The sequence below is a fragment of the Gorilla gorilla genome, chromosome 3 (assembly GCF_029281585.2).
Source record: "Gorilla gorilla gorilla isolate KB3781 chromosome 3, NHGRI_mGorGor1-v2.1_pri, whole genome shotgun sequence".
NCBI lineage: Eukaryota > Metazoa > Chordata > Mammalia > Primates > Hominidae > Gorilla > Gorilla gorilla.
The window spans coordinates 141,366,102-141,378,454 of NC_073227.2; positions in this window are offsets into that span (position 1 = coordinate 141,366,102).

The window sequence follows — 12,353 nt, forward strand, 5'->3', positions numbered from 1 at the left end:
ATTTCCCCCCAAATCTTTTACAATTATATATTTTAAAACTTTTTGTTTACATTTAATTTTCCAGAAACTATATTCATAAATTTTTTCTGCATCAACTTTATTTTTAATACTTAAATGTCTTGAAATATGTATGATAAAACTCTGCTGCATACATATGAGTGGGGAAAGAGCCATGTCTTTAACACTGCCTCTAGCAGATAGTGTTTATTACTAATTTTCTTTCTGTGGGAGGTAGGGGAGATTACATAGTAAAAGTAGAAATATTAATTTATTTTTCGTCATTTATTCACTCGGTCAATATCTATAGGGTACTTCTGATGTGCCAGGCACTGTATTAGGTGGAGAACAGAAGTAAATGAAACAAAATTGTATGCCCTGGTGGAGCATAAGATTAACTAGAGAAAGACAGAATACTAACAAACAAAACATGGAATGTGTCAGAGGGTGATAAGTATGCAGAAATACAAAACAGAGACGGGGAAGGGGTGTGGGATTTGGTAGTCAGAGAAGGCTCTACTGAGAAGGTGATATTGAAGCCCAGATAGAGAGAGGGCAAGGGAGTGTGGGAAGGTGTTCCAGGCCCAGGCAACAGCAAGGGCAAAGGTCCTGAAGAGGAGGTATGCTGAAGGGAGAGCAGAGAGGATGAGGTCAGAGGAGTAAAAAAGGGCACATTGCATAGGACTCATAGTCCTTCATAAGGCTGTTGGCTTTTACTCTGGAAGACACTGAAAGACATTAGATATTTATGAGTGGAGAAAAAACGTAATCTCCCTTCCCCCCCACCCCCAAAGGAATCTTTCTAGCTGCTATGTTCAGAATAAACTTTAGGGGAGCAGGGATAGAAATGGGACCAGTAGGAGGCTATTTCAGACACAGGATTCTGATGATAGGGTAGTGTGGGTGGAGTATAAGCTGAAGTTAGACCAAAAGGATTTGCTGGTGGAGTGGATGGGAGGTATTCGAGAAAAAAAAATTCAAGGATGGGCCAGGCACGGTGACCCACGCCTGTAATCCCAGCACTTTGGGAGGCTGAGGCAGGCGGATCATGAGGTCAGGAGATCGAGACCATCCTGGCTAACGTGGTGAAACCCCGTCTCTACTAAAAATACAAAAAAAATTAGCCGGTCGTGGTGGCAGCTGCCTGTAGTCCCAGCTACTCGGGAGACTGAGGCAGGAGAATGGCATGAACCCAGGAGGTGGAGGTTGCAGTGAGCCGAGATCATGTCACTGCACTCTAGCCTGGACAACAGAGTGAGACTCCATCACCAAAAAAAAAAAATCAGAATTCAAGGATGACGTCAGGCCAGGTGCTGTGGCTCACACCAAGGCAGGTGGATCACTTGAGATCAGGAGTTCAAGGCCAGCCTGGCCAAAACGGTGAAGCCCCATCTCTACTAAAAATACAAAAATTAGCTGGGCGTGGTGGCAGACACCTGTAATCTCAGGTACTTGGAATGCTGAGGCAGGAGAATCTCTTGAACCCAGGAGAGAGTTCTGTAGTGAGCTGAGATCGTGCCTCTGCACTCCAGCCTGGGCAACAGAGTGAGACTCTGTCTCCAAAAAATAAAAATAAATAAATTCAAGTAAATTAAATTAAATTAAAAAACAAGAATTACATCAAAGTTTTTGGTGTGAGCAACTAGACAGCTTGTGTTGCCATTCACTGAGATGGGGAAGCCTATGTGAGGAGGAGGTTGAAGGTTTGAAGAGGAAGATCTAGAATTCAGTTTGTGAGATGTTAGAGTTAAGATGCAAATTAGACATCCAAGTAGAGCCATCAAGTAGGAAGTTGTATATATCACCTGGGAATTAAAGAGAGAAGATCAGCTCAGAGATATTGATTTGGGAAGCATCTGCAAATAGATGGTACTTAAGGCCCCGAGATTACATGAGAGATCACTAACACACTGAGTATAGAAGAGGTCCAGTGATTTAGCCCTGGGCCACTCCAATATTAAGAATAGGAAAGACGAGAAATCAGAAGAAAGATTGGTAAGAAGCATCAACTTACGAGGGAGAAAACCAGACAGTATGGTGCCCTGGAAGCCAAGTGAGGAGGGAGGATCTGCTGTGCAATCACTTGTGATAAGTAAGCAACCTGAAAATTTCCCACTGGTTTTTAAAAAGTGGACTTCATTTAGTGACCTTGACAGGAGCTATTTATTTTGGAAGATTGAAGTGAAAGCCACATTGAGAGAGCTATAGAAAATATAGAAGAATTTGGGAGTCAAGACAAATTTTAGTATTAACTTGGTATTCTGCTGTTCAGCTGACCTCCCCTGACTCAGGCCTTGATATACCCAGATGTCAAAGGTTAGAAACCATCATGGTAGCTCACCGCAAAACCCTGGGGAATCATGACTAGAATTCTTCCTCTAATTTTAGGAGATGGAAGAAAGCACAAGAGAGTTTTTTTTTTAAATGGAAAGAAAGTGAAGATCAAAATTATTAAGCAATCAATAAGATTATTAATAATCTTTAATTTTTATTCCTTCTGTCTCCAAGCTGTGTCTTCTCACTGCTCTTTCCTCTAAACTACCATGTTCAGTTATTACCGCCCACAAGCCTCCAAATAAAACTCTCACAGTAGTAAATCACAGGCCCCAAAGAGCCAAAGTTAACACCTTGTTAAAACATGATGGATAGAACATTATGTTGGCCTGGCCACTGAGGGCCTGTGTGAAAAACGGAACAGATGGCAGGAGTCAAAACTTACAACTGCAAACATAGCTAGAGAGTTGGGCATGGTCAGCCCAGTGGGAGATAGATTCAGGCAATCCCCAGGGAGGTATGGGGTAATGACTGGGTTAGCAGGGTCAAGGATGAAGGAGATGGCTTCAGCCAGGGTCATGAATAGGAAGTGTACATAGTCAAGTTGGAAAAACTGGCTGAAGTATGGTCAAGGAAGAGGGTCAAGGCTAGTTCAGAGGTAAGACAGATCTTTAGACCAGAAATGACCTTTTTGCTTCATTGTGCACCATTATGCATTACTTCTCATCCCAGTTACCCTCAGTGATCCATCCTCTGTGATCAAGTCGGCAGCTGGCCAGCTCCTTGTCTTAGACCGTTTTCTGCTGCTATAACAGAATACCACAGACAGAGTAATTTAAAAAGAATAGAAGATTATTTGGCTTACGGTTCTGGAAACTGGGAAGTCCAAGAGGATGGTGTCAGCCTCTGCTGAGGGCCTTCTTGAGGAATCATAACATAGTGAAGGGCAAGAGAGAATGTGGGACAGAGAGGATGGGAGTCGGAACTTCACCTTTTTATCAAAAGCTCACACATGAAATAATTAACCCACTGCTGAGATAATGATGTTAAACCATTCATGAAGGCAGAGCCCTCAAGCCCTAATCACCTCTTAAACGTGCCACCTCTTAATCCTGTTACAATGGCAATTAAACTTTTAACATGAATTTTAGAGGGGACATCCAAATCATAGCACTCGTCAATATCCAAGGCACAGGTAAGGTTTGATAGAATGTTTCTCACATAAAGAAGTCCTTGGAATTCTTCAGGCGCCCAGCCTAGTGCTGGAGCTAGAACTTGGATACTGATCAGACCAGGCAGACAGGATGGCAAATCGCCATGGTTACCAGGTTTCTTCCTTATTCTCAGTCTCTTATCCCCATGAGTCTTCCTTTTCTGACCACTTCTGATGATAACTAGAATTACTGTATGCATCAAAGGCAAGAGAGTTTTCACTGCATGTGATGGAAATTCAAACCAAACCAACTTAAATGGAAATCATTGGTTTATGTAATTTACAATTCCAGAGGTTTCAGGTACTTCAGGCATCAGGCTTACATGTTTCTGTCTTCAAGTCCTTGCTCCCTAACAAACCCAGAGAGGTACACACTAAGTATGACCATTCCCTTTAACATACTGTAAGTATTTATTCTTAGGACATCTAAACTGATGTTCTATTCATGTAAATTATGAGAAGTGTGGCATCTTAGATAAGGAAGAGATTCTCCAGCTTGAAAATCATATTATTAAAATATTTTTTCATCTTATATGTAATTTCTTCTGCAGACAGCTTCTTTCAGTTTATACAAACCTTAATTCAGTACTTTTTAGTTTTTCCCAACAGAAACTCTTCTCTATGAAGCATGAGTGAGCAATGCAAATTTACCAATGATTTTGCAAAGGACATTAAGGGAGAGCTTGCATTGCATGACATATGGTATTTAACTCCAAAAATCGCCATAAATTTTTCTCAACCTTTCTTCTCAGTTACCAGCCTTTGGATCTCCCGCTGACCATCCTTCCCATGTGAAGTCTCAAATCTCTCCCCTCCTAAGCAGGTAGTAGAGCTCTCCCTCATGCCTTGAAATCTATCTCAGGTGCCAGTCAACCTGTAACCCTGGAGACTCCAAACAGGCTCACCAAAGTGTTAACTCCAAAACTGAGTCTCCTCCGGGTGGAAACTCTTGGAATATGACCAAGAAAAGAATTTTTTCTTTGTTATTTGCATTTACATTGATGTCCACAAATCAATTTCCAAATAATATTTTTTAATTTCCCTAAGTAAAAGGAGAGTGTAAATACTATACTCTTCATATCTGAGAAAGAACTTTCAGTTAAGTCTGGTCTCTACAGTCAGTGAGCTACCACATCCTTGAAGATACAGGAATCTTTGCAAAGATTTTCCAAACAACAACTCTAAATGATGAGCAATTATGAGGAACTCACATAAACAAGGTTTTTCTACTTTCACTTGAGAAACAAAAAACTTGAGGTGGGAGAGATGAGTTTTATGGTTAAATTTTACAGTGATTATGAAAATAGTTAATTGGGTTAAGAGAAGAATATTCTGGGTCGGGCTTCAAAAATGCAGTGTCTCTCCCAGCCAAAAGAGTCATCAGCAGAGAAAAAGAAGAAGAATTGCTGTCTCTATGGTTCAAAACCTTTTACAACAGAGGAAAATAACTGAGAAAACTTGTTAATATATGCACATTTTATTAATATTTACCTCTCAGTCTAATTTGATAAAAAGGAGCTAAGGGTAAATGAGTACAAGGAAGTGGGTTTGCATAGAATTTAAATTTATACCTACTGATCTTTCTGTTGCTGGCAAGGATATTTGTAGCCACATTTACCCTTACTCAAAAAATATCTACTGTATGCTAAATCTTATATCCACACACTATGTATTCACCATAAAAAGGCAAAAATGAAAATCCAACAATATGTATCAGTCCTGAGTAAACAAAACTTCTCTCAGAGGGGCATTCAGAGGAGTATAGCGGACCAACAACTTTTTAAGGGGACAAAACTTATAGGACAAGACAGACAGTTTATACAAAAAAACTTTCCACATTTTTTCTATATTTATGTCACATTTTGAACTTCTTTCGTGTTAACAAGATTTCGATCTCATTGCATGCTTTCGTGTCTCTGCTAAACACAAAAATAAGCTGGAAGTGTGGGGGACACTAAATTCATATTGGGATGAGCAGAAAGTGATGCAATATATTAGGCATCCACCAATCTACTGACTGATATTAGCATTCCAGATATTCACAGACTTCAATACTGACTGTAATACTGAACCTTGCTAGTGTCCACTGCACCGTGGTCATGGCCCACAGCACCCAAAGGATGCAATGTCTTAGCCACAGTCGTCTCTGTTCCTCACTGACAACATGGAAAACTTGGCAAGGACACTTGGATTTGCAATTAAAATTCCAGGCCACAAACTTTCTTACCAAGAAATGTTCCTATAATTTGGGAAGGCTACATGCCTTCACCTTTTTTCTTGTTATAAAAAAATGATTTCAAAAAGCATTGTTAGCATCTTGGTCTGTCTCCTCCATTCCTTACAATTGCAGTCAAATAAAGTTGAAAACTCAAATTCTTTAATAGATTAATATAGGTTCTTTTCTGGTTTTAATATAAATTAGTATTATTGAGAGATCATCTGGGCTGTAAGAGACATCTTACGATAGTAAAATCTTGCCATAACTACATAAGTGGGGTTTTAAAAAGTCAAGGGTAAAATGCAGGGTTGCATTATTCGAGGTTAATGAGTTGCTTGTAGGATCTGTGTATCCAATTGACAAGAGAGATCTGGAAGCATAATCTAAATCCATCCTAGTCCCAACTAAGTTTGCTGCCACCTGGTGGCAGTAGTCCACAAACAGCTTAACTATCTCAGTGGTCAGGAGATTTCCAGGACAGGCTCAATGAAACCCCAGCTCTGGTTATTTGATCGCCATTTCTCTGGCTGTAACTGTGGGAGATTAGGCTAGGAAAATACCGAGGATGCAGGGAGCCACCCTGCACGTTATCACCTGCTTCATCACACAATGTTGCCTGACATTTCCAAGATAAGATCTTTTACCTGACCTCCCTTGAGAAAATAGTAGCAACCAATTGCCAATTGCTTTATATCAGGATTCACATTATCTTGGTGCTGTATTGTTGAGGGGTTTATGTTAATTTGAAACACATGAAAAGTAACAGAGGACAAGAGCAAAATTCTGGAGCATGGTTCCAGGTAATTCTTCCATGTGCTCCCGGGTTTAACACAATGTTAAGAGAATCGACTCCCAGCCAGCACAATGACTGATTGACAGAAGTGTGCTGTCTTTGGGCGTGGATTCTTGGAGTTTGGAATGTCTCCCTACTTCTGTTGTGTGAAATAATTGGGTTAACACAGAAGCTCACTACCTGGAGAGATTAAACATAGGGGCCTCATGTACTGTTTTAACTAAACCGTTTCTTGAACATCTTTAATAGTTCTTGACAAAAGAGGGTTTCTTTGACTGTTAAAATTGTTATTTTTAAAAACACTATGATACTTTTGTGTATAGATAATTATAGAGAAATTTAAAGTGACCCACAATCTCACCACCCCAAAAAATCAAATTATGTTTAAAGGAATACATAAATATATTTCAAAAATTCAAGTAGTGCTCAGAATAATAAAATGAAAATTAGAAAGTCTTTCATCATCTCCTTCTCCCCTGAAATTACGACTATTAAGTTTCCTTTATAATGTTTTGGTTTTATGCATACAATAGAACAGTTCTGCAACTTACTTTTTGCACAAAATAACATCTTTTGGAAAGATATTTCCATATATCAACATATACACGTATAGATCTACCTCGTTAGAAAAGTCACAGAGAGAAAATCATTCACCGTGTTATCATAGTTTTTATCCAAGTCTAGAGCCTGTGATGAAAGAGTTTCATACAAGTGTATCTTAGTCAACTTGAGTTGCTATAACAAAAATAACATGAAATAGGTGACGTCAAGAACAGAAACTTATTTCTCACTCTTCTGGAGACCAGGAAGTTCAAGATGAAGATGCAAGTAACTCGGTTCCTGGTGAGGGCCTTCTTCTTGGTTTGCGAGTAGATGCCTTCTTGCTGTATCTTCACCTGGTGGGGACAGAGAAGAAGCAAACTCTCTTGTGTCTCTTCTTATAAGAGTACTAATCCCATCACAGGAGCTCCAACCTCATGGTTAATTACTTTCCAAGGGTGAAACCCTTCACCTCCAGATACCACCACTTGGGGATTAGGATTTCAATATCTGAATTTGGGGGAATTTAACAAATGTGCTGTCAATAGAAAAGTGGTTTTTCTGAAATGACCCCAGGGATCATGAGTGAGGCATAGAGAAAGTGTGCCTCACCTGCAAGATGGCCTCCTAGTTCCCTGCCTCCTAGCATTCACACTCTTGTGTAATCCCCTCCTGCATTGAACCTGGGGTGATCTATGTCGCCAGTAGCATACAGTACAAGTGACAGTATGTCCCTTCTGAAACTAGGTCATTAAAGATAGTGTGGCTTCCTGCTTGCACTCTCCTTTGCCCTCTGTTGCATCGCTCACTCTGGGGAAAGCTGGCTGCCACCTTGTGAGCAGCAGTCCATGTGGTGAGAAACTGAGTGCTCCTGCTCACATCCCTGTAAGTAACTTTAGAAGTGGGTCCTCCAGCCCCAGCCAAGCCTTAAGATGAATGCACTCCTAGCTCACATTTGGAATGCATCCTCATGAGAGACCCTGAGACAGACAGAACCACTCAGCCAAGCTGCTTCTGAAGTTGACCACAGAGACTGTGAGAATAAATGTTTGTTGTCTTAGGCCGGGGACGGTGGCTCATGCCTGTAATCCCAGCACTTTGGGAGGCCGAGGCAGGCGGATCACGAGGTCAGGAGATCGAGACCACCCTGGCTAACACGGTGAAACCCTGTCTCTACTAAAAATACAAAAAAATTAGCAGGGCGTGGTGGCAGGTGCCTGTAGTCCCAGCTACTCAGGAGGCTGAGGCAGGAGAATAGTGTGAACCCGGGAGGCGGAGGTTGCAGTGAGCCAAGATCGCGCCACTACACTCTTAGCCTGGGCAACAGAGCGAGACTCCGTCTCAAAAATAAAAAAATTGTTGTCTTAAATCACTAAGATTTTTATGTAATTTGTTGCATGGCAATAGATAGCTGATACAGGAAGTCAAGCAGAGAAGGAGGGAAAGGCAATGTAAGAATGTGTTGGTCACCTTTTTTTTTTCTTTTTCTTTTCTTCTTCTTTTTTTTTTTTTTTTTTGAGACAGGCTCTTACTCTGTCACCCAGGCTGGAGTGCAGTGGCATGACCTTGGTCCACTGCAGCCTCAACCTTCTGGGCTCAAGTGATCCTCCCACCTCAGCCTCCTGAGTAGCTGGGACTACAGACACATGCCACCATGCCTGGATAATTTTTGTATTTTTTGTAGAGACGGGGATTCACCATGTTTCCCAGCCTGGTTTCAAATTCCTGAGATCAAGTGATTCATCTGCCTCAGCCTCCCAAAGTGTTGCGATTACAGGTATGAACCACCGTGCCTGGCATGTGTTGGTTACTTCTATGGTCAACTGATGCTCCATCCAGCAGGACCTTCTGAGGAGCCTTATGTAATGAATGTCAGAATTGTCCCTCTAGAAGATCCAAGGGGGAAGCATTTCCAGCAGCCCCATCCTTCATTAGTCAAGTGTGCTCTATCAGTGTTAACTCTTCAGTACTTCCAGGTTACACGTGGGTGAGCACCAAGTGGCTTCCCATGCCACACTATGAGGTATATGACATAGCTCAAAGCAAGACTATCAGGTCGTGCCTGTACAAACCTGGTTGAAGCCTGCTCCAAACCATAGCTACAGGGATGGAAAAGAAGTACATCTGATGTAACCATATACATCACATTTCCCATGATCTTCCTTTTCATGCATGTGTACACCACTTATTATTTTCAACATAGCAATTTCCTCTTGGAGTTTTAAAAAATATTGAAATTGAGTACATTCACTATAATTAACTTCTTACTTCATGTGATAAGTCACGTTTTATTGTTAATGTGTCTATTGCTTAATTCTATATGAATTTATAGTGCTCTTGAATTAAGAAAATTATTGGCTGTGTGCAGTGGCTCACGCCTGTAATCCCAGCACTTTGGGAGGCCGAGGTGGGCAGATCACCTGAAGTCAGGAGTTCGAGACCAGCCTGGCCAACATGGTGAAACCCCATCTCTACTAAAAATACAAAACTTAGCCGGGTGTGGTGGCGGGTGCCTGTAATCCCAGCTATGCAGGAGGCAGAGGCAAGTGGATCACTTGAACCCGGGAAGCAGAGGTTGCAGTGAGCCAAGATCATGCCATTGTACTCCAGCCTGGGCAACAAGAGTGAAACTTCATCTTAAAAAAAAAAAAAAAGAAAGAAAGAAAAGAAAATTATCTTTCCTTTCAATTTGAAATTCCTTAAATTAATGAAAGATTATATATTTTAGTTGATAGTACCAAAATTAAAAACAATTTCAAATCTCCACGTTGTTAATCCACATCTCTCATGTCCCGTTAGAGTCTGTGATTAAGAGAAGCAAGAGAAATTGAGCACTTTGGGGAGCGTTATGAACTAAGATGAATAACCACTTCCTTTTGCAAATTAGAAATTGCAGCTGAATTCAACTGTGAGGGATGTTGAAACATTGATATTTTTCTTTTTGTTTGAATTTTATTTTAATTTTCTTTGGTTAGATGACTTCTCAAAATTGCCCTTCTGTTTCTTTAATGTTGACCTTAAATGCATGGTGGCATTACAGCTGCACCAGGGAAAAAAAGATACTACTCAAATGGGACTCCTTGACTTTGTGAATCTTTCTTTTCTGAAATTAGATGGAGAAATGTGTTGGCAGAAATGGTCTTTAAGAAAAAGGCAGTGACTCAACTTCTGAAGTGAAGCCAGGTTCTCAGGCTACAGGGTGCTGGGGTGGGCAGAGAGAAAACTCATTTCAGTAGAGTACAGGAAGTTACTTAATGCTGCTTATGAGTCAGAAGAGGGTAGAATCACTTATGATTGAACTCTCTTTAGTTCCACCTAAATGCAGATAGTTTAACATGTGTGTATAAAACATATATGTGTGTATTTTTATTCATCTGTGTCCTCTATTTTGCTTTGATAGGAACCTCCCAACCCCCATCCCTTTTCTTCTGTTTGAGTCCAATAGTAATGAGTCACTGACACCTATTGCTTTGAAAGTAAGGACTTTCTAGGTCAGAGATTTTTTTTTTCAAATATTACTATACATTTCCCTTTATTCAGCGCCTTTAGTGGGATCACATACAGAGGTCTGTATTTCAAAGAATTCTTGATTGGAGAAAAAAAGAGATAATCTATGTTCACAACACATCTGGTCTGTGCTAGGCACTTTATATACTGTCTATTTAATCCATAAACACATAGTATGCTTCACTCTGAAAAACAAGAAAATGGATACAGGGGCTCTGTTATGTTAATGTAACCACCCAAGGTTCACCTTGCCCTCTGCCTAGACAGAGCTGATTCATCAAGACAGGGGAATTGCAATAGAGAAAGAGCAATTCATGCAGGCTGTGCAGGAGACCGGAGTTTTATTATTTCTCAAATCAGTCTCCCTGAGCATTTAGGGAGCAGCGTTTTTAAGGATAACTTGGTGGGTGGGGGAAAGCCAGTGAGCCAGGAGTGCTGATTGGTCAGAGATGAAATCATAGGGAGTCAGAGCTATCTTCTTGTGCTGAGTCAGTTCCTGGGTGGGGGCCACAAGATCAGATGAGCCAATTTATTGATATGGGTGGTGCCAGCTGATCCATCAAGTGCAGGGTCTGCAAAATATCTCAAGCACTGATTTTAGGAGCAGTTTAAGGAGGGTCAGAATCTTGTAGCCTCCAGCTGCATGACTCCTAAACCATAATTTCTAATCTTGTGGCTAATGTTAGTCATGCAAAGGCAATCTAGTCCCCAGGCAAGAAGGAGGTCTGCTTTGGGAAAGGGCTGTTACCGTCTTTGCTTAAACTATAAACTAAGTATCGGCTGGGCACAGTGGCTCACGCCTGTAATCCCAGCACTTTGGGAGGCTGAGGAGGGCGAATCACAAGGTCAGGAGATCGAAACCATCCTGGCTAACACAGTGAGACACCCGTCTCTACTAAAAATGCAAAAAAATTAGCCAGGCATGGTGGTGGGCAGCTGTAGTCCAAGCTACTCGGGAGGCTGAGGCAGGAGAATGGTGTGAACCCAGGAGGCGGAGCTTGCAGTGAGCCGAGATCACACCACTGCACTCCAGCCTGGGCAACAGAGCGAGACTCCATCTCAAAAAAAAAAAAAAAAAAGTAGTTTCTCCCAAAGTTTGTTCAGTCTACGCCCAGGAATGAACAAGGACAGCTTGGAGGTTAGAAGCAAGGTGGAATCAGTTATGTTAGATCTCTTTCGCTGTCTCAGTCATAATTTTGCAAAGGCAGTGTCATTAAGAGACTTCCTCAACATTCTTGGAAGTGGCAGAACTGAGACTAGAACCAAAGTCTGCCTCTTCACATAACCCTTGATTTTTCTACCCCACTACACTTCCTCTATATCTTCACAGTCCTTGCCTTTGCCAAGGTCCAATGCTGTGGCATTGGCCAGGTCACTACCTCTTGGTGTTCTTTCTTCTGAAAAATGTGGTACTTAGAATCCATGCCAGTTCAAACATTCTAAGAATCTTTAAGATACTGACCAGGTGCAGTGGCTATTTGTATTTGTATGTTATTTTATTTTTTTGTGTCGGGGCTCTCGAGGCCTGGCCACTGAATATTAAAATTTGAATATTCATAAGCCATGCTTGATACTACCAGGACGGTTCCTTTTCAAACATTGATTATTGCCCCATTTTTCAGAGACTTGTTCCTTTGTTTGGATATTTAGAAATATTTTCCACAAGCAGAGAGGTCTCGGATAATCTGTATTCAGATGGAAATGGATTTAGGGTCTCTATCTGACTGTGGGCTTTCCTTTTCTGCTGTCAGGCCAGAATGTCTTGGGAAATTTTTAGGGAATTCTTCTACATATAACTATTCCACTAAAGA